This window comes from Mustela lutreola, chromosome 2 (genome assembly GCF_030435805.1).
Source record: "Mustela lutreola isolate mMusLut2 chromosome 2, mMusLut2.pri, whole genome shotgun sequence".
Lineage (NCBI taxonomy): Eukaryota > Metazoa > Chordata > Mammalia > Carnivora > Mustelidae > Mustela > Mustela lutreola.
Window position 1 is genome coordinate 146,886,457 of NC_081291.1, and position 25,543 is coordinate 146,911,999.

The 25,543-nt window shown below is 38.2% G+C and overlaps 1 long non-coding RNA gene across 2 annotated transcripts in view; it reads left to right on the forward strand.

The window, feature by feature from the left end:
- Positions 1–523: 523 nt before the first annotated feature.
- LOC131824974 (uncharacterized) overlaps positions 524–25,543 on the forward strand; it is a 38,049-nt gene continuing 13,029 nt past the window's right edge. Inside the window, exons 1-2 of one of the 2 annotated variants that reach the window (XR_009351070.1) lie at positions 532–860; positions 21,198–21,252. This is a non-coding gene — a long non-coding RNA (uncharacterized LOC131824974). Of the gene's footprint in view, positions 861–21,197; positions 21,253–25,543 lie in introns of both variants that reach the window. The other variant, XR_009351069.1, reaches the window with a different exon arrangement.

The window sequence follows — 25,543 nt, forward strand, 5'->3', positions numbered from 1 at the left end:
CACAGTAACTACAACATGTTTACCGTAACTTACAATCTTCTGAGATGATGTTTCACAACTCCTTCGGCTAGAGCTGGCAAATACGATTTCTGTTACTATTCTATTTTAGCTTTTCGGTAAGTGCCAGCAAACAAAATTATATTCCTTCCCTTTTATGGCTTTCTACAAGGCCCTGGCTTGTAGAGAAGGCATTTGGGAGGTTGCTTAACATTAATGTTAAACAGCTTATATTTTAACTACAGCTATTTCGCAGGTTGGATATATGCATGTTTTGATTCTTTGCCACACATTTTGGTAGTTGGAACTAGTAAATGATCATGCTTTTTTATTTAGTGAAATAAATGGCCTCTTTATACCTCCAGAAACATTAGTTCCTATAAAAAGTTCAGAAATACCAATTGACATGAAAATGAAAGTTCAAGCAGTCAACGTTTTTGTTTATTTTAAATAATTTAGAAGCCAAAAGATAAAATTAGCTCCCTTTGCCAAAATGTAAGGCATTTTAGGCTCTTATGAAAAAAAAAAAAGTAAACACTTACATGGAAATCAGCAAACTGCTTAGAAAAAAAAAAATGTGAAAGGGTGGTTTTTGTTGGAGGACAGGGTTGCTTGCCATTAAAAATGGTCACTGTTCCAAGAAGCCTGTTTGGCTAATGCCAGAGTCTTTATCAGCAAAATAAGAGAAGCACGCTGCGCCTCACACATGTTTCTACACATTTCTTTAAAAAGTCTGAGCAATCTTTAAAACAGGAGTGAAGGGTAGAAGGCAACTGATCAGTCATGCTTGAAATGATTCTCCTGTAATCTCCGTCACTTCTCTGACCACGCCTCCGGGTCCCTGCTGCGGCCATGTGACAAAGGTAAGAAACACAGGAGGCATTCCTCTACAGAATGCCAACAAAAGCTTTGACTCTCTTATGCTCTGGTCAAATATATTGGCATAGTTTAGATATAATCAAAGAAAATGAAAATTGATTGATTTTTATTCTTTTTTTTAAAATTTTTTTTTAATTTTTTATTTTTTATAAACATATATTTTTATCCCCAGGGGTACAGGTCTGTGAATCACCAGGTTTACACACTTCACAGAACCTAGATGTCCATCAACAGATGAATGGATCAAGAAGATGTGTCATATTCATTTATTTTTTTAATTGATTTTGGTGAGAGTCAAAAAGAAGCCAGAGAGGCACTGCGAACAAGTACCCACTCTACTGCCTGCCTTCGTATCATAAGATTGCAACTCTTAAAGTACTCCTCAAAAATAACTTTGTGTAGAATCTATTTATTGAGCCAACTCAAAACTCTATACTATCAAATACTGTAAACAATTAAAATTCTGGGATAATGAAAACTTTCCTATGTAACCCTGTATCTTACGAGATATAGGAATATTTCCGTTTGTTCTCCTTTACTGAAATAGCTGTTTTATTAAAGCTAAAAGTGCTCTGATAATAGGATTCTTTTTTAACTAAAGTCTTTTTTTTTAAATGCATGTTTTATGCTTATACCTGATCGACTATATATTAGATTAGAGCTATTTAATTAGACTTTGGTCACTGGCCAGTTGGATTTATACTCTCTCTGGAGCTTTTTGTTAGAACTCAATAAATATTTACTAATGATCACCATAATGAAATGTGGAAACACCCACAATATAGTTCTATATAATCAGTGGCTATAGTTAGCCATGATACTTTATGTGTTTTTTTTTTAATTTCTAAAGTTTTAATATAACTAATATATAACAATATGATTGGAAAAAAACTGACAAATCTTTTAAAGCATATTCTTTTCCATTCACAAAAACAAAACACCTAATATAATTTTATTATGCTTTGATATTAAAAATCATATTAACCTTTCAGAACACAGAGATTCATATAAGGGCTATTATGGGCCTAAGAAATCATCTAGTTCAACTGTCTTTGCAGATTAAAAAACTGAGAGTCGCTGAATGAAAAATTGCCTGGATTCACATAGCAGGTGTGAACAAAGAGTCCATAGAGCAATTGGACTATAATAAAATAATAAAAAAATTACAATCTAAAATCTGAAATTTTCTTTCAGTTAGTATATAAACCTCTATCCATCTATCATTTGTATTAGTTTGTGTAAGATTAGGAACTGGTATTTCCCTTTATGAAAAAATACTTTTTATATCATAGAAATATAAAGACACAAAAGTCATCTGTACTCTCAGTTGCCTCAACAGGTATTAATAGAAGCTGATTGCCTTCCAAAGAATAACAAAAATGGTATGTCAGTGAACATTTTCATAATAACAAAATATAACATGAATTTACAAAACTATTTCTGAGTCACTGAATGATACTGAATTTTTGATATTTTAATTAATTATTCTGTTGCCAAATCCATAGCTGTACACTCTATACTTTTTCCAAATTACTAAGTAAACAATTATGAGATTGGACATGCATTCTACCATGTCTTTTCCCATTAGTCCTATTTTTCAAGCAATGGTAACTTAAATAGATATTTATATTGTGGCTTCTTTCATGGGGGGATTATAAACAAACAGATTAGAAGGCAGGGCTAGCTATATGATAAACACTACTCAGCCATTAAAAACTATGTTATTAAATCATAATGGCCAGGGGAAAGAATATGATAAAATTTCAAGTGAAATAAACCACAGGAACTCAATTATAAACACACACACATACAGACACATACAGGGTGAATACAAATCTGTAAGAAAATATTTGAGAATATTAACAACGCAGGCTTTTATCCTGGGTTGCAGGATTTTGGAGGATTTTTACTTTTAAAAATAAATGTCTGTATTTTTAGTATATGCTACAATTAGCACATTTACTTTTATGATCAGGACAGATTAAAACCAATTTTGTAGAAATATACACATAAAAACTAAATTGTGGAATATGAGTATGCATGTGCAATTCCAGGCTGCTTAAACTTTGCATTCAGATGGCATCTTTTCTCCAGAGATTGTTACAATCTCGGCTGGTGTGTATTTTCTAAGGAGGTAATGAGACAAAAGGCATTTTTGCTCACTGGAAGATTAGAAGCACTGCAAAGCGGAAGAGACCAGCAGAACAGGAAACAAAAGTAAAAGAGTTAAGATAAGGGACTGCTGAGAAAAACAAGAGAGCTGCGAAGGACTGGTAAAAACAGTTTCTGAGTGTTTGGGCTTATAATATCACTCAGAGAAAAGCAAAAGAAACCAGTATTTCTGTAAACTCTGAAAGATGGCAGGATTGATGCCTCTGTCACCTGGTTCTCAGCTGTGTCACTTGGTTTGATTATTCTATATAAATTAGATATGATTAGCCTCACCCTGGGTATGCCACTCAGAAAAACAGAGTGACAGCAAGTAATGAAACCAGGCTGCTGTACACTGAGGTTAGCCGGCCCTAAAACTTCTGCCCTTTGCATTTCACAGGACTTTCTCCACAGTAATTTCCATGACATAACTAAACATACAGTCTCTCTGTTAGGATCTTCTGTCTTCGAGGATGGTAGTGGCTGTGTTATTTGTAAGAAAAAAAGGGGAGTTTGGTCATTTAGTTGCAGGTAGACCCGAAACTATAGAGGCAGACCTCTCAGAATTCTCAACTCTCCAGCTGAGGGAAAGGCAGTGATAGAATAAAAAACAAAATGTTCATCAGAGGAAAAGAGGACACAGTTCCCAGATCTCACATTTACTAAATATGTGACATCTGGCATGTTTCGTAAACTTTCTGAGTCTCAGAGTCATCGCTAAAATGTTTTAATAATACCACCTTACCGTGGTTGTAGGATAAATGAGAAAAACATTCAAGGGTACCTGGAGGAGATCACAGCACACACTAGGCTTCCAATAAATGTCGGTTCCCTTTTCCTTGCGACTGAGCCGTTGGCCACACATTACAAGGAGGTACTCATTGTCTCGGACTTTGATTAGTTGTTCCTGAGCTTCCAAGAGCAGGTGGTGCCCATCCTTAGATTCCTAAGTCTGTGTAACTATTTTTTAAAAAGTCCCTCTTGTTGAGATGTTTCACTGTGATTTTAGTCTTACCATTTTCTCATTTTCTCCATGAACTTCAGTTGTCTGCTATCAAAATACAGAGACCAAATTTAATGAAGTAATAATCAAGTTTGTCTTGAGAGTACTTAGAATCTCGGTAGTGTATAGAAGGACCCTAAAAGATCTAGGAGTTCAAGAAGCCAACAGGATGAATGAGGCTGATATCCTTTTAGTCGAGCTAGAGCAGCACTCATTACTTTCTTTCCCACGTGAATGTTTCAGAGAGGGTGTTATTTCTCTCCTGCGGGCTCCCTTACTTTCTATTGTGGCCACTTCCTACCTTTATTTTCCTTCCGTGGCCCTGATTGCATTCAAACCCCTCTTTCAATGGTCTCCTTAGGAAAGGAAGGGTCACTCGAAGATTTGTTATTAATTCTTGGGCCCCACCCCAGACCGACTGAATCAGAAACTCTGCAAATGGCGCCCTGCAATCTGTGTTTGAACAGGTCATTCAGGATTACTTGCCACCATTTTGAGAGTCTGAACTTATGCTAGCCCTCAGCTTGCTTGACAATAACCCAACTCCTAAACCCCTACAGATCCAGCTTTTGTTTATAGTGATGTTTGACATCATTGCTTCGGTCAGGGCTTTTCAACAACCTTGTAATGTTTCAAGTTAGCCAATGGAGGGAGAGTTCATTTTTGCAATAATCTTGGAAAACTGACGCGCAAAGCGTGTCTTTATGCCTTTAAGACCTTCCCCTTAATCCGTTCCCTGTTCGCCAAACCCTTAAGATTTCCAGGGAGGTGAGCAGAGCACATAACAACTTTTAAACATTAACAATTTAATCTTCTCTTTTGTTAGGAAGCTGTGACTCCCTTTAAAGATTAAAAAAATAAAAGGCAAACAAAAACAAAAGCCAAACCTAACCAAAACAACCAAAACAAACAGAAACCCCTAAAACCGAATCCTTAAAGTAACAGAGAATTTAAGCAGTATGTAAATGCCTAAGACCACTGATGGGTATGGGTATGCCTATATCACACAGGCATATTCGACGCCCACCACTTTTTGGTTTACAGAGCAGAATTTTGTCTCCTCTATACCTCTTGGTAACACCAACACAAAGAGCAAGTGCGGCCAAGCTTCTTCAACTGCCAACATGACTTGTCAATATGAAATAAATATAAATATGTTCCTAAAACAATAGAAAAGGAGAAGAGGGCTAAATTTCATTTAGAATAATATTGGTAAATGTTGCTTTGTTCCACTGGGTTTTGTTTCTCTTCCACAGTTTTTTTCCAAGTTAGGGAAAATCCTGCTCAAAAATCCTACGAGCTTCTTTAAGACATGGGAAACAGTAGTCCAACTGTGGAGTAAAAGCAGTCAGACACTAAATTGCCTCACCTTGTCCAAAGATTGATGGTCCTATCATTGATGCTGGTGCTTGTTAAAATATCTGAGTTTTATTCATCCCACTTGGTAAAATTCCTTTCAACAAATTTTCTGCTTTATCTAACCACAACTATTTCTTCTAAGGTCAAGCAGATCTTACATCTTCTGTGCCTCATTGTTTTTACCAGAAACCAAGGGGGGATTTAGAAACATTTCACAAAATTTTTATGTATAAATTAACAACGATTTAATGGAAAAAAGTAAGCTCAATGCAATTACTACCATTTAGAGAATTTCTTTGCAGAAGGATATCTATTCTTCATCTCTCTGCTCACTAGCTTGTAGCAGAGCCAATCTTTTCCCTCCAGAGCTATGAGAAGATATTTAGGAATATTGTTTATATTAACTGTGGTATCTATTTTGCTTTATTCAAACCTCAGAATCTATCAGCTGCTTAGTGTGAGAAGCAAAATATTTATTGTTACTTATAAGGTGAGACCAACCAAATGTTTAATATTCTCCCAAATAATTATCAAAGTAGAAGACTGAACATTAGTTTTGGGCAACATTATCGTATTATTCTTTGTACCATCCTACTTGGCACAGTTCTTATCACATTATAGACAATTAATACGTGTTGAAATCATAAGTGAAAAATCACTAATATACATTGCCTTGATTAATAATTTGGGTGGTTTGAAAGAAAGTCTCAAAATGGATGAAAGATCTGAAGCAGGCTGTGATTCATCTTCATAGATTAACTAGTAGGAGTTTAAAAACTGAACAGCAACAAAAAAATAACCCTATTAGGAATGACGTCTGAGTCATAAGCCCGGTAATAGAAGCCTTGAGTTTTAAAGCATGTGTTGTAATCATTAAATTTCAACAATCCTTTTACTATCATCCAACTTCACGTGCCATGTTCAGTAGCAATATGTCAAGATGCGAAATGCCAGCCTGTCATGGATAGTACAGAGATATAATTCCTCTTCCACATTAATCTAGCATTTTGTTTCCTTTTAGCAGAGGTAGTGGCTGCACCTTTGCCTTACATCAACACTCGAAAGCACTATAATAAATATGTTTGAGAGATGCTGATTGAACACACAACATTTTTTGTGTATTTTAAAAATGGCTTTTTGTGTTTCTGTTTCATACATCTAGTTTAAATAAAAAGTCTTTTCCAAGAACTGACATATTTTATTTTTATAGTTTATTATTGGGTCCTGAATTTTTTTGGGGGGGTGGGATTTTTTTTTTCCCCCTGCTTAAACTTCCATGTCAGAATGTCTTTGGATGCTTCTGCATAATATGAATCCTAGTAGATGATAGTTTTCTTCATAATTCATTTAAAGTTACCCCCAAAGTGACAGTATGAAGGATTTTGCCTCTCTTTGCAGTTCTGTAAGTTAAAATGACTAAAAATGAAACTTTTGTATGTGGTTATTGTAGACTGAACTTACACATGTTTCTCAACTTAAGTTCCTTATTTTAGGCAAATGTACTACAGCTAATAGTTTCTCTATTAATTCAACAAGGGGCTAGAAAAAAGGAAAATGCTCGTTTTAAAAAGTGCTTCTCAAGACTGACATGTAAGATGACTAAATTCACTCTATTAGAAAAATGTCAAATCTTCATATTTGTTTCCACATTTCCTACCCAAACCCTCTCCCTCCATCTGCATTCGTGCCTTAACGTTTTAAAAAGTCGGCCCCTGAGACAATCACCTCTTCAAAAAACTCCACTCCAATAAGCGCATAATTTGCTTAGAAGCATTTGTGCTTCAACCACTACTCTGTTTTTTATTTTCTTATATTCCTCTAAACAAAGTTACTGGATTAAAAAATATCCAACAACAATCCTCATTACCTATAGTTACACTCAAAACTCCTCCATTAGGGTCTCAGGCTGTTCCATAATATGGCCCCACCCACCTCCCCAAGGGCTTCATTCCCTCTACTTCCTACCATAAATCAAGCCCACTCTGCAGCCAAAGTGGGCTCTTTGTTGTTTTCCGATGATAACTTGTAGTCTTGTTCAAACTTTTTTATTTAAATTTTCTCCCTCTCGGTTTATAATCTCTACCTCTGCCAGGATTGATATTTAACAGGCACTGATTTAACAAATACCTGCTAAGTGTGACCACGTTCCTGGCCCAAGCTAGGAAGGAGGATGATGCCAGTGAACAACTGAAGAAGAGCTTACAGTAAATAAAAGTCATCAAATTAAATATAAGTTAAACATTTGTGACAGATGCTTAGAAGGAAAGATCCAGAAAGCCATGAGAGCAAGCAGGGGGACCTAATTTAAATCTGGGGATTTCTCAACTGGTAATACTGTGAGATCTAAAGTAAGAGGCAGGATTAGCCAAGCAAAGATTAGGTGGAAATTGGTTCAGTCAGAAGGAACAGTGCTTTCATCTGCACTGAAGAACTTCTGAAAGTGACAAGTGTGGCCATTGCATACCGCAAGAGAGGGAATTGCACCTAGAGAGTCACTCTTGCTGAGGAGCAAACACAGATATGCTCCTCTGCTCCCTCTTCTAATCGAAGCAGCAGACACATTTTAGGTAATTAGCTATCTTTGATATCCTTGACTTACGGATTTGGACATGTCTTTTATCCCCTACTAGATTTTAAGCTCTTTGAAGGCAAGAACTTTTTCCTATTCAGATCTTGTCTTCTGTATCATTTGGCACAATGCCCAGTAGGTAACTAGCACAAGTCCTGCTTCCTGAGTGCAGAACGTGTGCAACCATACAGGGGCCTGAACTTAGAAAGACTCACTCTTGTTTTAATGCGTTGCTGTCACCATCTTCAATTTCCTTAATATTTTTTTGAAGATAAGGCCCCAGACTTTGATTTTTCACTGAAACCCCCAATTTAGGTAGCCAGTGTTGAATGAATAGAAACTCTGAGTGAATGAGTGATTCAAGGATTAAAGAGATCTAACTGGGACAATACCATAGGGCATTTCTCTCTTCTAGAGTCTACCTTATTCCAGGAACATCATATGATTCTCAGTTATGGGATGGATGGCTAAGGAATGGGCGGTTTTCCTTGAGGAGAAGTTTAGTCTTCTAGTGTACTGTTTCTTAAATACTAAATTGAGTTTCATATTGACTTATTTAGATATTCCCAGAACCCTCTTCACTGAAGTGCATTCAGTTATCAAGGATTCATGACTGAACAACATTGAGTGAAACTGGACCTTCTGGGGCTGAACCTTGTAACTCTGGGGACCCGAAAAGCTAGTTTAGTTCTTACTTTAGACAAGTACAGTGCTGACAAGTATTTGTGAGAACCTGGGATAAATACTGAGTTATTTACGGACTTACTTTTCCCCACTGAGGAGCCCCTTAGAGAATTCAGAAGGATTTTTAGCTCATCCACTGGCTCACCAAGCTATAGTCCACACTTATTACTGAGCTTCCATAGGACAGGCTGAATTCTCACTATCTGTCTAGTCAATGATCCACAGATTATGGCCTCCTGCGTGCAGATGACAACTTAAACTACCGAAGCTCAAGAGTTTTATAGTTAGTTATAGCAATGAGTCCAAAAGGTGCCTGCAGAGTAAATGGGACTTAAACATACCTGTCGATTCACCACCCAATGATACAGTGTGCAGATTCCAAGTTTATTTTACGTAAGCCTTTTAAGGACCTTGGTGGACAATCTCATGCATGCACTGAGTGTGGGCTTACGTTCTCTCTCTCTTAAATGAATAATAAAAGAAAACTCTTCATTAGTAATTACTACAGTACTTTATCATCTTTCGGAAGAGCTAAGAACAGACTGGAAAATTAGTGATTAAAAATATTGTTTTGAAAGAAGGTGAAATTTGAACCTATGTAACCAAGCAGGACTGAATAAATCCAGGATTATGTCTCCTGGGTGATTGCTTAGAGACACGGAGTTATCTACTTGCTGAGGGATTGCATTCACGTTGTAATGGTGCAATGTAGCAAACCTATATTATTATTATTTTTAAATAAATAATTATTAAATTATTATTATTAATTAAATTATTAATTATTTTAAAATAAGTAATTATTTAAAAATAATAAGTAATTTAATTATTAAATAATTCCATTTATCTAATTGAATAAATAATTTATTTATTTGAGAGAGAGCTTGAGAAGGGAGAGGAAGAGGGAAAGCATCTCAAGCAGACTGCACATGTTAAGTGTGGAGCCAGACCTGGGGCTTGATCCCATGACCCAAAGATCACAGCCTGAGCCAAAGCCAAGATTTGGATGCTTACCTGATTGAGCCATCCAGCTGCCCTGATGAACCTATATTACTTATGAACAAAATATCATCCCCCAATGTTTTATTTTCTGACCACGCTCAGAGAATCCTCCTTGGTAGTCTACTCATACACCGTAGATATTTTGTGGCACCTCTTAATCTTCCTGTACTACTTTTTTTTTTTTTTTTTAAAGATTTTATTTATTTATTTGACAGACAGAGATCACAAGTAGGCAGAGGGGCAGGCAGAGAGATAGGAGGAAGCGGGCTCCCTGCTGAGCAGAAAGCCCAATGTGGGGCTTGATCCTAGGACCCTAAGACCATGACCCTAGGACCCTGAGACCATAACCCGAGCCGAAGGCAGAGGCTTTAACCCATTGTGCCATCCAGGCGCCCCCTTCCTGTACTACTTTTTACCATTTTATTTCTTTCTTGCTAGCTGAAAGTTCTCAAGAGCAGGGACCACTTTGCAAGTGTAGACATACTCTTGATATTTTTATCCACAGCTCCTGGTAGATAATAAAAATCTTATGAAATTAATAATGGAAGAATGCATGGGTCATTCTTCTTTTAAATTATACTATGGCTCTCTGTATCTCCTTAGCCCTGACACCTAACTAGCAAGCCTATGAAAGGCAGTCTGAACTGATGGGAAATTTATACCAGGCCTAGAAGTTGTAAAGACGTAGGAGAATGTGCCCATGTGGAATGGTGGAGTGAACTCTGGAAAGCAGACTGATTTCTGTCCTGGAGGCTAGACTATCTGGCTCATGTGGCAGGGGGAGGCAGAGTTTCAGGAGAGCATACAGCACAGGACTGCTTTGATGCCTCTGCTCACTGTGAACCACATCCTCCCCCCCGTGGGGTGACTTTCTCTCTGAAGTGCCTGGCTTGTGCTTTAACATCTGAAAGGAGGCACTCCTTTTTAACTTCTGCCCCCAAAAACTGAGCCTGGAGAGGGCATGGCGGAGAACAATTAGAGCCCCTATCAAACAGTTCTTTGTCAGATGATAGAAACATCTGATTTAATGAAAGGGATTAGGAAGGATTCATTTCCACTCTTACATTTCAAATTTACTACCTTCTGTGGGGCAGAGTGCCAACACATTCATTTATAGGGAGATAAATATTTCACAGGTGTGTATAAAAGGCATCTTGTAAAGTATGTTTTTTATAAACAAGATCAATCTAGATTGGGCTCTGCTTCTCTTCTGATTCTTTAAGAGCCAGAATTAGTTCTTTAAAAAAAAGTTTCTATACACACATGCATTATGTATATGTGTGTGTGTGTGTGTGTATATATATATATATATATATATATAAAATCTACACATAAAGTAACCAAATTAACTGTAGAAAACTTTAATCTGTGAGTCTGATCAAGTCTATTGTCTGGATGCTAATTGAGGACCAATTTCAAAAGTCAGGATAGAAGAATTTCAACAAAATCGTGATAATTTTTATAGCTCGCTCTTTCCCCCTAATATGGCTACAGAAAGTTTTTTTTTCAAGTATTTCCTTTTTATTTTAAGTTGTATACATTTTCTCTCAACATAATTTCTGGTAGCAACATAAAATGCAATCTTATTTATTTATTGACAATTTTTAAAGTAATTTTTAATTTTAATTTTCCTCAGATTATTTTAAATTTGTTTTATTTTTTATTTTTTTAAAGATTTCATTTATTTGTTTGACAGACAGAGATCACAAGTAGGCAGAGAGGCAGGCAGAGAGAGAGGAGGAAGCAGGCTCCCCTGCTGAGCAGAGAGCCCGATGTGGGGCTCGATCCCAGAACCCTGAGATCATGACCTGAGCCAAAGGCAGAGGCTTTAACCCACTAAGCCACCCAGGCGCACCTATTTTAAATTTATTTTAAATTGTCCTTTTCTTTTTGTAATTGGGTACCAGAAAATTTTATTTTTAAGGGACTTGTGGTAAACACTGCTGTTCCCTACTCCCACTCCTTCCATGTCCACACAGAAGCATGGTTTTATTGAGATATCAGGAGATTACCCTGTCCACCAAAGGAAGGTAAATACTGGTTAACTTAAGACATCTATTCATCTTTCCAGTAATAGAAAAGGAGCTGACCGTGTGATGTGACTCCAGCCAAGGGAAGGCCTGTCACAAGACACCTGGGAAAATTGTTATAACCATGAATAAGAGGCACCAGGAAAAGACATGGCCTTTTGTAGTCCTTTTTGAGTATGTGTGTGTGGTAGGGGGAGGGGGATGCAGTTTTGGGGCTGGTGTAGCCAATTTGCAATTAGGTGGAAGCAATAAGCCCGAGGACAAAGCTGAGGAATTAGAAAGAAAAGATGGACGGATCCTGGGTCAATGAGAAAATCTATGTGAGTCACTGTATCGTCTTATGTTTAAGCCACTTTCAGTAGCATCCTCTGTTACTTTCATTGAAAGCATGTTAACATATATTACCATCTTGGGAGGCTCATGGTTTCTGTTGAGAGTGAGGCTGCAAGTCAGAAGCAGAAGGTGTTATTTAATTCAGTATCTTCTACTGAATGTGTGGACTCAGCCAATTAAGATGAAGACCATGTTAGGCTGAGGCTGAAACTTCACCATTCCAAACATCTGTATTTCCAAAAATATTTCAGTGTTTTAAAATTACATAGTCATAGGGTTAAGCCACTGTAGTCTTACCCTTAGAACATCATTCACATTTTGAAAGCTTCCTTTCTCTGTCTTTCTTTCTTTTCCCAGTAGATTATTATAAAGTGAATCTGCAGTGTTTCAATCCATTATAATATTGAGACCACAAAATCACCATGGTGTGATGGCTGACAAATTGATCAAAAAGACGTAGGTTTTGGGGAACTTCACACAATCCTGGACATTTTGTCAGTCCTTGCTTATACAGAAAATGCAACTGATAGTTGCATATCAATGATCTGCTGAGAATATCGTCAAGAGAATCAATAAAAGGATTATTGGGTAGAACATCTGGAGAAAAAATTCCTCAGAATATCAAAATTTTAAAAAATATTATAAACTACTTTGTTAATTTCTTTTTTAAAAGATTTGTCTTTATTTTAGAGAAAGATAGAAAGGGAGGGGCAGAGGGAGAGGGAAAGAATCTCAAGCAGACTCCCTGCTGAATGTGGAACCTGACATTGGACTCGGTTTCATGACCCTGAGATCATGAATGACCTGAGCAGAAACCAAGAGTCGGACACTTAACTGACTGAGCCACCCAGCGCCCCTCAGTTTCTTTGTTAATGCTTAATTTCTCTCTTCAACATCATTATAAATAATTCTAGCCCAGGAATTCTCCTACTGGAATATCACATTTTATTGGTATGTGACATTTTTTTTTTTTTGTGGTTTCTTGGTGTCTATGGCTCAAGTTAATAAAAATAGAAAAATTAACTTCATATGCTTGATTTTTAAACCATGCTTCATTGAAATCTGCCTGTATTTTCTAGTATTTTTCATAGGAAATCTTTGTGAAGAGTATATTAAACAGAACTCCAAATCAAAGGACCCTAAAAGGGAGTTTAATTGTGTTGTCTCTACTACAGGTTGATCTTACTGTGGGGCAGGCCATGGCTGCCAGCAGGTCTGGGTTCACATCCTGGGACCTTGCTAAGCCACAAATCTTACAGTGACTAAAATGTTCCAGAGCAGAAGGTGGTGTGCCCTGCTGTCATCCCTGGGTGAATAGCAGCTTTACCAGCTGCACGTGGAGTGGGAGGAGGAGTAATGCCCCACAGCGTGGATCCCGTTACCAGAAAAGGATGGCAGAGAGTCTGAATAAGACAACACATGTCCTCTACACAGGGGATATTTACGGCAGTGTGCCGAGCTTCCCAAACTAATTTGCCCGGAAACTCTTTCCACTTAGAACATCTGTTACCATTTCTGGGAAGTAAATTCTTGATTTAACACTTTGAAGAATTAGAGTATGTGGAACATTTCAATACAGATTGACTCCCTGGACCTTCATAACAATCCTACTGGATTTGTCAGCCAGGTATAACCAATTTACCTTAGGAAACCTGGATTCAGAGAGATTTAGAGACTTGTGAAAAGTCACATAGATTACTAGGATAAAAATTCAATCCCAGTTCCTTGTCAAATGTGAGATGACCTCTGGACTGTAAGGTTGCCTGTTTTGTAAGTTGTTTCTAATTTTGAAAGTACCGCATGTAAGCCTGTGCACACAGCACTATTAATGCCACATGTTGGCTTGGCTACAATGGCATTTTATAATTCATTAGTGCAGTTATACAGTGTTGGTTTGGGTATCAGACCACTTAGGTAAGAATCCTGGCTATTACTTTTGCTAGGGTTGTGTCCTTGGGCAAGTAAATTTTACCTTGGAAAACTGTGTCAATGCAAAGGTTGGCCCTATATGGTGGTTGTTGTGATTAGTAAGGATAATGAATGTAATTGCTTAACGTAACGACTAGGACATGCTAATTACTCAATAGGTCTTATTTACGCTTTTAGGGACACTTACCACAACTGAGCCATCGTGGAGTACAAGATTCCAGAAAGTTTTGTATTAATTGTTTATTTCTCTCTTAAAACACGTGTTTAAATACAAAGTCTGATCTCTGATCTGCAAATGTGTTCCTTCTCACCCTCTGATCTGTATGTTCTAATATATTTTGGACCCCCCCAAAAAGCTGGAGAGATACCCACACAAATGGAAATCAATTAACCCTAACTTGAAACAGATGTCACTAAAATGTGCTATATGTACTCTTACCCATGAACAGTTAACACATCAATTATGGAAAGGGAGAAGTGTCCAAAGCCAGATGTTTTGTACGTCTTTGGAATTTATACACTTTCTTAACTATGGCCAGTTGAGTTATTGTATGTTGATAACTGAAATAGCTTCTCCTTAATTGTACACCATTGTAATTTCAAAGGCAGCTCCTGGTCTTTTAATAGTCACAGAGGGGCTTCTGCTCTCTGTGAAGCAAATGCCAAGGTCAGGTGCAGAACATATAGATGATATTTTTCTAAATTATTCCATCCGAGAAGGGATTCAAACACATTTCCTTGTGCCAGTCTTACTTTATACCTTGGTGCAGCTGACAAGTCTCAAAGGAGCTCACAACCCTTCCACAGAGAGACTTGTTCCAAGGCAGAAAGAAGCAGATACAGTGTATTATGATTTAGCGTTTGTTGCTCAAAATAGGATATTGTGGCTTAAAGAAATATTTAGACATTACTTAAGCTAACTATTACAGGATTGAAATGAAGGTCCAAATGTTATGACTGGAACAGCTCTCGTGTTTTCAAAGCTTTTTAACCAAGCTGGTAGCTTGCAGAACAGACTTCACTCTTGGGTAGAAAAAAAAAATGGGTACACACACACAAACACATGTATGCAAAATCAGGCCCAAATAATAACATTAATTTATATGAGTCTGATTTCTTAATCTTCTTTCAAAACCTAATTGGTACTGTTTAGCTCATTAAATATGGATAATTCATATCTAAATATTCAAGAACTCTGATTGCCTCTGAGAATTTGAATCATGAATCTGCAGGTCGGGTTGTCTGGAATGTACACCTATGATCATATACTGCTTCAAATTCTGACTTATTTCATCACTGTATTATTCTCGTAGAAAATTTTCATAGAGGAACTCTATTCTTAAATAGGGTCCCTCTTGAGTTTGGACTCAAACTCCAAAGCTTCCAATCTCTAAGAAACAAGATTTGGCAGTGGCTGGAGGCAGCATGTGTCTCTGAGGAATGGAGAGCAGTGGCAGGATGGAGAGTGTGGGGTGATTTGGGACCATAGCTTGAAGTTGCCTGCTTCATGTATAAAATTACTTTGAAGTCTTGCTTTAGCATAAATTCATATGAATTTAATAGTGATTTTTAGTTCAGTCTTTTTAAGTATTTGATTTTGGGGGGAAAATGTTAGTGGGTGATTTCTCACACTTATTGACCCACTCCCACATATGTAAAAACTCATATCATATCCCAATTGAGAAGTATGGAAAAAAGTGGGAAGATGTTTACATGACAGAAAAATCTTTTGGGGTGCCTGGGTGGCTCAGTGGGTTAAGCCTCTGCCTTCGGCTCAGGTCATGATCTCAGGGTCCTGGGATGGAGCTCCACATTGGGCTCTCTGCTCAGCAGGGAGCCTGCTTCCCCCTCTCTCTCTGCCTACTTATGATCTCTTTCTCTCTCTGTCAAATAAATAAATAAAATCTTAAAAAAAAAAAAAGAAAATCTTTTATGAATCTGAAATAAAATCATATGCAGGATTCAACTCTCATGCAATTTTCCTGCAAATATTCTTAGGTAGTGAGCAGAGGACCATGTTACCTTACTGCTCTTAAGAACCAAAACCTTTAGGGAGGGCTCTTGGTTATGTCTCAGAGACAAGGTGGAAGTAGGGGAAGGAAGTGGGACCATTGCTGTCTATCGTACAAGATAATGCCCTCGGGCCCTTTTAAGGATTTGGGAGCCAAAATACATTGAGTCCTTAATAGGAGGAATAAATACAATATAGTTAGACCTACATGAGTACCTTTCTTTTCTTTCCGCTAACAGAGTTTGGGTTGTTTCATATGTACCTATACAGGCTTACATAGTCCATCTCTTAGGAGACATAAGTAGGGCAAGGAGTGAGGAGGCTGTAAAGATAAAAACAAAACAACAACAACAACAACAAACAAAAAACAGGAAAAGTGTTGGCCTAGTGGGCCTCAGGCTAAATGTAGCTGTGAAAATTTCTTCATTGCTTGGGCTCAGTTCATCAATATAGCTAATGAGGATTTGGAGGCAGATTTGGTTATTCCTAAGTATTAGTCCAAAGTAGTTTTATTGCAGAATACGTAGTATTTTATTTCTTTTTCCAGGATGTTGAAATGGAAGAGCAAGTGATTGGATAGGATTTTGCATCTAATAATGAGAGTCAAAACCTATTTCCTACTATAACTCAGATAGGTAAAGACAGCCCCCACCCACCAAGGATTGGGAAAAGAAATGACTAAATACCAATCCAATTTAAAACTTAACCCAGTTAGATTTATATAATTCCTTTAGGTAATTAATATTCAGTTTCTCTGGAAAAAGGAATAGCTCAGTTTGAGTCACCCCTTTTCTTTTGCTTTTCTTCTTAAGTGACAAATAAGTATCTGGGGTGAAGGGTGAGACAGGAAGGCATTGTTATCCTTGATCACAGCCTGCAAACCCCGCCCCCGCAATCTCTAGGCAATGTCCTCTTTCTACCCACTGTTGCTTATCCACTTAGCATTCTGTACCAGTTTGAGGATGGAGTGAGGTGATGCACACCCTAGTCTTTCTGATCATTAGGTAAGAGTCTAGTGGATGGAATAAAGAAATGGATGACTTGGCCCCACCCCAGTCTCTGATGGTGCCAGAGACACCTCTAATGTCATGCTGTGATGCTTACTAGGACTCCAAATGGTGGTCTATTCTGTAGTTCTTTCTATAAAGTCACCTGTCCTGCCAAAGCCATCCCATTTGCCAAACCCCACAGCAGATTCTCAACCATGTCAATGTCCTTTTCATGTCATATAGAAATCAAATGTGGTGAGGAAAACTACATCTCAGGGCCTCACTTGACATGCCAAGATTCCAGTAAGTATGGATGATCAAGGCTCCAGGCTTAGTAACATGTCTGATAGTCTTGCTTGAAAGTCGATCCTTATCGCCTTTCTTTCCTCTTCTGTTATCTTTCACCTGTCCTTCCTGTGAGCTTTCCCCTCTAAATGCACCCTTTCTTATGACTATACCTCCTTTCAAACCTTAATAATACAGGGGTGTATTCTCTACACTGGGTGAAAACAGAGCCTCCAGGTGAAGCTGATTCTCTAAGCTTGGTTATTGCAATGCAGAAGGATAAGGAAAACAGATGAAAAAAATTTAGGAGATCATTTTTCAAGACGATATCCTGCCCTGCAAGGCACTTTTCTACAGCATTATCCTATTTGCATATCAGAAGCAGAATATCTCCTTCCTTTTTTCATTCTCACTGTAATAAATGGTTTCCTCTTGTAATAAATTCTAATCTTCCTTCAGCAGATGGATACTTGAGGTCTATTAGTGCCAAGCTTATGAGTTCAAGTATTTAGAAAGGCAAAAGTGGAAACTACATTAATGTTTCCAAGAGGTCAGATGCTATATCCAGACTTCTCTCTCTCAGCTTTGACCCAGAGAGAAGCAGTATATTTGATAAATGAAGGTAATACCAAGGTATTACCATATTTCCCTTCTTGGTGCCTAAGGAGGAGATTGCTCTGTAGGATTATGGGACAATGGGACCATGGGACAGCCTAATTCATTTAAGAAGGCAGAAGGTCATGGTCAGACACATAGAATTTCAGGGTCGTTCCAGAGCCTCTTTCATTTCTTGTGTAGTGTGGACATTGAGTTGAGAGCAGAGGCAATTCATGGGTTGCCAATTAGGAAGCTATATTTGGGATAGGGAGATGGTGCATTGGTCTATATCGAGTCAGAGCTAGAGGTATACCAAGAAGGCAGAGATATACCATGCTTCACTGTAGCCAAAAAATGTGCTATCAGTTCAATAGCTACAAGCTTTGGCTCTGAGAGCCAGCAAGATATCTAAGTAGCAGGATGTCAGGGACTGGGTATGGGAGATGTGTGGGTGTCGGCAAAGACCCACAAAGTTAGGGGATTGCACTCCCCTGTCAGAGACAACGACTCACTCAAGCCACACACTTTTTCCACCAGATTACATATCACCTTAGAGATAGAAGCAGAGGGAGAAATCAAATGTAGAAGAAACTGAGCATTTTTTTCCCAAGAGAAGACTGAACATTAACAAAAGTGATTGTTTAGCGAACAGCCACATTAGACAAAGGGTTAAGAGGGATTGGTTATTTACTTATTATGTCCTATTCTGCTTATCAGAGGAACCTCAAGCCCAGAAAGGGCCCTACTTTTTATTTCTTCCATGAGCCATCTTTTGACCTTGAAAATTGAAGCCTTACATTAAAGATGGTGAAGCAAAAAACAGAGGAGCCTGGGCTGGCTCTTGATGACATCATGGAAATATCATACTTATTCTAGAGGTTCTTCTTCTAAACTTCCTCTACTGAAAGAATAAAACCTCCACATTTAAGTCACTAGAGTATGTTCTTTGTTCCTAGCAGCCGAACAATTCCTAACTGAAACAATTAATTTGTTTTTTCTCATTGAAAATATTCTGGTATGAATTTATATTTTCCCCCACACATATGTTATATACTCAGCGCAAAGGTTATTACTCTTTCTGAGATGTAAAAGAACACATTTGAAAATTTTAAAACATTACCTGAGTAACCAGTATGTAAGACTGATACTCAAAATTAATAGTCTTTATTTGTTTGTTTGTTTTGAAAACCCTTATGTCTAAAGGGCATAGAGATAAGGTGTATGTGTGCACAGATATGTGCTTCTGTTTTCTTGGTTCAATGAAATGGAAAAAAAATAACAACAACTGTGGGAGATTATGGCAATATTATGAGTTCACAGAGAAAGTTACTGCATGTACTTTATAAAAAAAAATGTTTAGGCAGTGGCACCCTCATCAAGGGAAAAAGAAAGGTACTCTGTGACTCTGAAATCTGATCATATTAGAATATAAAATAAAGTTTGGAGAGGGGCGGGTACCCAAATCCTAGCACATAAGCTGTTTATAGAGATAGACTCTATCCGGGTCTGCCTCCTAAGTCCTGAAGACAAAGCCCCAGGACAGGGCCTTACCCTGTGAAGCTGCAGGGGTCCCACTTCGCAAAGCAGGAAATGGAATAAGAAAGCTACAGCAGGCAGGGAGCTATGTTGAGACCCTACTGAAAACCTCTATACCTGAAATCAAAAGCTAGAAGCCCCATTTTTTTTTTTTTTAGCAGAATATATGAAAGTTTTCCTGTCCCAAATATCTACTCTGTATTACTTAAAATTTTTACTTGCCCTGTTATTGCCATTTCTTTTAAATAGTACATTTCATAATTGCACAAACCTCTTTTAAAATGAAAATGTTCCTGGGGGACAGCTAAAGTGCCTATATTATTAGGGAACATTAATCTCGTTTGAGGAAATAGAAAGTAGATGGTAAAATGGGAAGCATGTTGATGAATGGAAAGGTAATTTAAAGAATATAAGACCGGGCAAGGGTGGGCTAGTCACTTAAGAAGCATGAAAGCCCAGCTTAGCAGAAGTATTTGGGGGCAACTTGTAACCTTTGTGTTGTTGAAGAAGAAGTCTGTGTTTTTTTTTTGTTGTTGTTGTTTTTTACCTTGGATCTTACTTAGGGTGACTATATTTTCCAGGTTGCATGCAGCAGTTCCAGCTTAGATCAGTTGATTTGCAGTAATATTTTACTTTTTCTTTTCATTTTTTATGGAGAAATTTTATTTTCTTAATTGTCCAGAATGTATGATAAATCTTACGGAAAGTCTATTCTTATCCCATTTTCCTCCTTTAGATGAGAGGGGAAAAGCCTCTAATACTCAGAGATACAAGGTAACTCTGTGATTTCTTTCTCTAGGAGAGCTACCTGTCTCATTCCTCTGTTCTGGTATCTCTGCCAAGGCTAGCAAGGCTTTGGGAGATAGAACAACGTGTTGTCTTAGGACACTGTCCTCCCGTGTTTTGAGTGGTTGAGAGCCTCAGAATTGAAAAAGAATACAACTAAGGATGACCTCTCTCCCTTTCACCTGTTCCAGCAAGGTGGAACAGTGGAATTGATAGTTGAGGTGATTTTGAAAACCTGGGAGTACTGAGGTCTGTCCATGTACATTCATAGATATAATCACCATTGCACACATAAGTATGTTGGAGGGCATATAGTCAATGCAGAGTATCTTAAACTGGGTTTCCCCAACAGCAGAGTACCCCTACCCGAGTACGGGTAGTTTACTTGATGAAAATGGTGAATTAGGATAGGGAAGGAAGCCAATAAATGTCTATTATAGTTTATTATTGAACAGGCTACCTTTGTGGATATAGTAGCTCAGTCTTACTAGGGACCTCTGATAGGCTATGTGTCATCTCAAATAAGGTATGAGGGAACGAAGGTATTTATTTACCAACTTCTGACAGCCATTAATTGAGACCTGTACCCAGAGGGCATTAAGTACCCAGATATTCTGGCCTACCAGCACAGGAGCAGAAAAATCTTCAATAGCCTGAAGTCCTCAAAGAATCTCAGGTGATTAAATATGCAAGCCAGTGGTTCTGCACAATGTTACTACCAAATGCGGATCGGGCATTGACAGTGTCTGGGGCATAGGCAGGGAAATCAACTACATATGAAATATGACTTCAGAAGTATCAGGAAACTTAATCAAAACTGAGTGGTAACTCCTGTGAAAACTTCTTTTTTTTCCATAATGTTGAAAACAATACTCAATTATGATCTTTTATTTGCAAATAAAAGATAAATTAATATATAAGTGAATTTATTAGTTCAATATAATGGAAAATTTCAAGGCTTTGGTTTCAGACATGACTGGATCCATGTTTTCTGGTTATGCCATCATGATTTATTCTCCTTTTTTTGGACTATTTTCATGTGTTTTGGCTTTATGCTTAGGTAGGTTATCTCCACCGGTGGCAAAGTGAACTACCAATTGGATTCAACCTATTTGGTAAGTCCAAAATAAATAAATCACCTATTTCCCAAAAGTTCCAGAATGCATGTAAGGAGGCATTCACCATACTAAACCACATCACTTGCACATCTCCACCAGTTATTACGTATGGGCAGAGAAATGAGATTTGATGATTGGCTGGACTTAGGTCATAAATCCTCCCTAGAACTATGGGAACTGGTTTGCCTGCATCACATAGCATGAGGTATGGGCAGAGTAGCTTCTTAGAAGGAAATCAGGTTGCTGTTATTAGAGAAGGGAAAGTGGGTTGTAGACAGATTACACACACACACACACACACACACACACACACTACTACACATGCACTACAGATATCCATATCTGTTGTCATTTTACCCTTTATATCTCTGAAAAAAATGCAAATTTCTCTGGAGATTTATTAACTTAATTTTTCCAGCCAGGTGACAGTTTTCTTTTTCTTCTTCTTCTTCTTTTTTTTTTTTTTTTGAAAGATTTTACTTACTTATTTGACAGACAGAGATCACAAGTAGGCAGAGAGGCAGGCAGAGAGAGAGGGGGAAGCAGGCTCCCTGCCAAGCAGAGAGCCCGATGCGGGGCTCGATCCCAGAACCCTGGGAAGGCAGAGGCTTTAACCCACTGAGCCACCCAGGCGCCCCTCAGGTGATAGTTTTCTTTCTAGTCTTGCAACTGGGTATTTTTGTGATACTGCAAAATTCACTAAATAGAATGTTCAATTGGGATATTTCCTCTCTTGGAAGTTTTCAGGTGAGACCTTTAAGCTGAAAGTACCAGGTACCAAGTCCCCCTATGTTCTAATTGGAGGTTCTAGGCCATCCGAATAGGAGTTACAAATAAGGGGATTCCAATATTTGTTCTTTGAATTTTACTCCAACAAACCATGTGGACTCTATTAGAGTTCATTAATGAGAATTTCTTTAAAGGCATTAGGATCCTGCTTATTCTCCTCCTCCTCGTGGGGGAACACAAGTGGTATTTTCCACTTCCACACTAATGGGTGCGGCAGGCCCACGTGAGGTCGTTGTAGAGCCTAGTATGTGCTTCTTGGTTGGGTTTCCTGATTTACACTTGGAAAAGACTGGAACTGCACACTGAAGGGTGAGGAGACAGACTGAGAGGGAAGGAAGCATTCTAGGCTATTCCCTCAATGTGCCATAGCGATGAAGTACGTGGGCTCTGAAGCATTCCTGCTTTAGTTCAGATCTCATCTCTACCAGGTATTAACCGAGTGTTTGTGGTTGTGTAACTAATTTTTTCTGTGGCTTTGTGGAAATAATTCAAAGGAGTATTGTGAGAATGAAATGAACTGAAATACATTAAGTGCTTGGCACATAGTAAGAGTTAGCTTTGATTATTCTTTCTCATAGGCTGAGGTAGATATTTCTGAGGCCCCACAGAAGGAAGCAGGATTTGAGTTATCTGGAAAGGGAGCCCAAATAAGAAGGTCACTAGAGGTGACACAACAGGGAGAGTCTCTGTGGGACATATGAACCTGGGACAGAGGGAGATGTCATACACAGTCAGCTGGAGGAGACATGCAATATGGAGTCTTCAGCAGGATCTCTGATAATAACAGGTATCTTTGAAGAGCCCCAAGGATACCCTAAAGTTACTAACTTTTACAGATCTGCCCATAGGCATGGACAGCTAAGAGAACTATGCGGTACCACTTCTTTTTTTCCCCATCCTTCCTCCACACCACGGACAAGAGCAACAGCTTGGTGAATAGAGGAGGAATGCCAAAGCCAAGAAGAAGGATAAAATAAACCCAAACAAAGCTAATCCCTTCCAAAAACTTTAGCTCCAGGAAGTAGATAAGAGTGTGAAGCTTTGATATTGCCATGGACTGAACTGTGTTCCCCTGCCCCCCACATTCATATGTTGAAGCATTAACTCCCCCACCCCCCAAGGTGACTAAAGAGAGTCCTTTTAGGAGGTAATTAAGGCTAAATAAGGTTATAAGTTTGGGGCCCTAATCTGACAGGACTGATGATTTTATAAGAAGAGGAAGAGAGAGAAGCTATCTCTCTCTATGCCATAGCAGGACACTTCAAGAAGGTAACCATCTGCAAACCAAGAAGGGAGTCCTAATCAGGAACAAAACTGACTAGCACTCTGATCTCAGAATTTCTAGCCTCTGAAACTGTAAGAAAACAATTTCTGCTGTTTAAACCGCCCAATCCATCTTGTACTCCAATTTGACTAATACAGATACTAAGCTGTACAATGCCTGAAAAATTAGACTACTCAGTTACACTACTCATTATTTTTTTATAGTGACTGGAAAAGCAATGCTTTCAGCCTAAGATTTCATCCCAGAGCAGGGAAGGATACTTCCTATAGTAGACTTCAAAGGGCAGTGACGAGGAGGAATGGACACACTTTTCATGAATCCAGATTTTAATAATTTGGTTGCATACTTAATTTCTTTGGACTACGTTTCATTTCTTTGGAATTATAAAGGAGTTGGTTTAGATGAGATTCAAGTCCTGAGTGCAACTCAGCTATGTTACATTCAATGATTCATTTCCATTTATGTGAAAGAGCTTTAGATATTTTCCTGAAAGAAGTTGCTAAAAGGTAAATAAGTTCAGACACTTCAAAAGGAAGATGGGGAGAAAAGGAGCACCTTTTAGAGAACTAGAAGTCGTAAGGTTTCCAACCACAAACCACACTTCTCTGAGGCCTGACACTGTCAAACGGTACTAGCCATTTCATTAAAAGGCCCTTTTTAAGAATGAATGTCATTTAGTGAAATTCCAACAATGCTTGACTAACAAGGAGACACTTAGTGTTCTCAAAAATTTTCTTGATAGCCTAAAACTAATTTGAGTGAATGTAATTTAAATGATAATGAATGTATGCACGCATACGCTTAAACACACACACAACAATCACAATGGATCTAGAACTCTAGGACGTCTGGTTAATAAAATTAAACTCCTGATTTCAAGCAAAATACAGCTAACTGTCCAAGTTTTAAAAAGTTGCCGTGGTATTCTAAAACATGTGCCGAGAATTCCATATTCACTCTCAGGCAACTCATCCTAGTAGCATTTCCTTAAAGATAATTACTCCTTTCCCATACCACACATGTCCATATGCTTGGGGAAACTGCAATGACAATTTTAAAGGTCTGCCATGCACTGGTGGCAGGTTTAAAGACATTTCCTTCCAATGTGTCAAAATCTTAGGTCTCTGAGGAGGAGAATCCAATGAAAATGTACATTGAAAATTCCCAGTTAAAAAGAGCCTGCTGCATGAGGGCATTTTTACATTTAAATGTTGCCAATGATACGTAATTTGCAGCCTGCATGTATAGAAATTTTCCCTTGTAGGCCTGCCCATACCAAGAGCCAGGGTTACTAAAAAGTCTTTGTACCTTTTTCACATAAATCCAGTGCTTCTTATAAAAACATTTTTCTCATGTTGGAGTGATTCATAAAGCCTCTAATCCCATGGGTGTAATAGGACACCTCTCAATTATGCATCCCAGGGATGAGTAATTTCACAAGCTGAGCGAAAGAGATAAATGCATTAAAGTGTTCTTGCAAAACAAATTCCAGGGAGAGAAAAAGATGAAAAAGGAAGTGAATGTAGAAAATGAAGACTGACTTCATTGTGCAGAAAAGACTATGAGATTTACCATGGCAGAACTGCTTAATTCGTAATTCTGCAGGGACAATCCTGGTAAAGCACTGCCAAAAGCCTTCCTAATCTGCAGGTACCTACCAAAGCTCATCTTTGTCTCTGGTAACTGCAGAGTATGAGAACTGTATAATAATCACATTTTGTAGTGAGTCATGGGGCAGAGAATCTGTGAGGAATTATCTCATTATATTATTTCATTCAGGATTGGTTCTATTCAGAGGCAGAACAGTTGGTCACTCCTGGACTTTTTGGCCTTATCAGAAGCTATATATTGAGCCTCTGGTCTGTGGGAAGGCACAAGGTAGGTAGATATAACCCATGTTATGACCATCATAAGAATCAGGGCTGGAGTGCCTGAGTGGCTCAGTTGGTTGGGCAACTGCCTTCAGCTCAGGTCATGAACTCAGGGTTGGGATGGGGTCCCACATTGGGCTCCCTGCTCAGCAGGAGTCTGCTTTTCCCTCTGCCTCTCTCCTCACTCATGCCCTCTCTCTTTCTCTCTCAAATAAATAAATAAAATCTTAAAAAAAAAAAAAAAAAGAAGAGTCAGCGCTGATAAAGAAAAATCACCATACAAAGCAATATCATTAGTCCTGGGTGAGAAATATTAAAGATACATGGAGGTAGATATAATCAC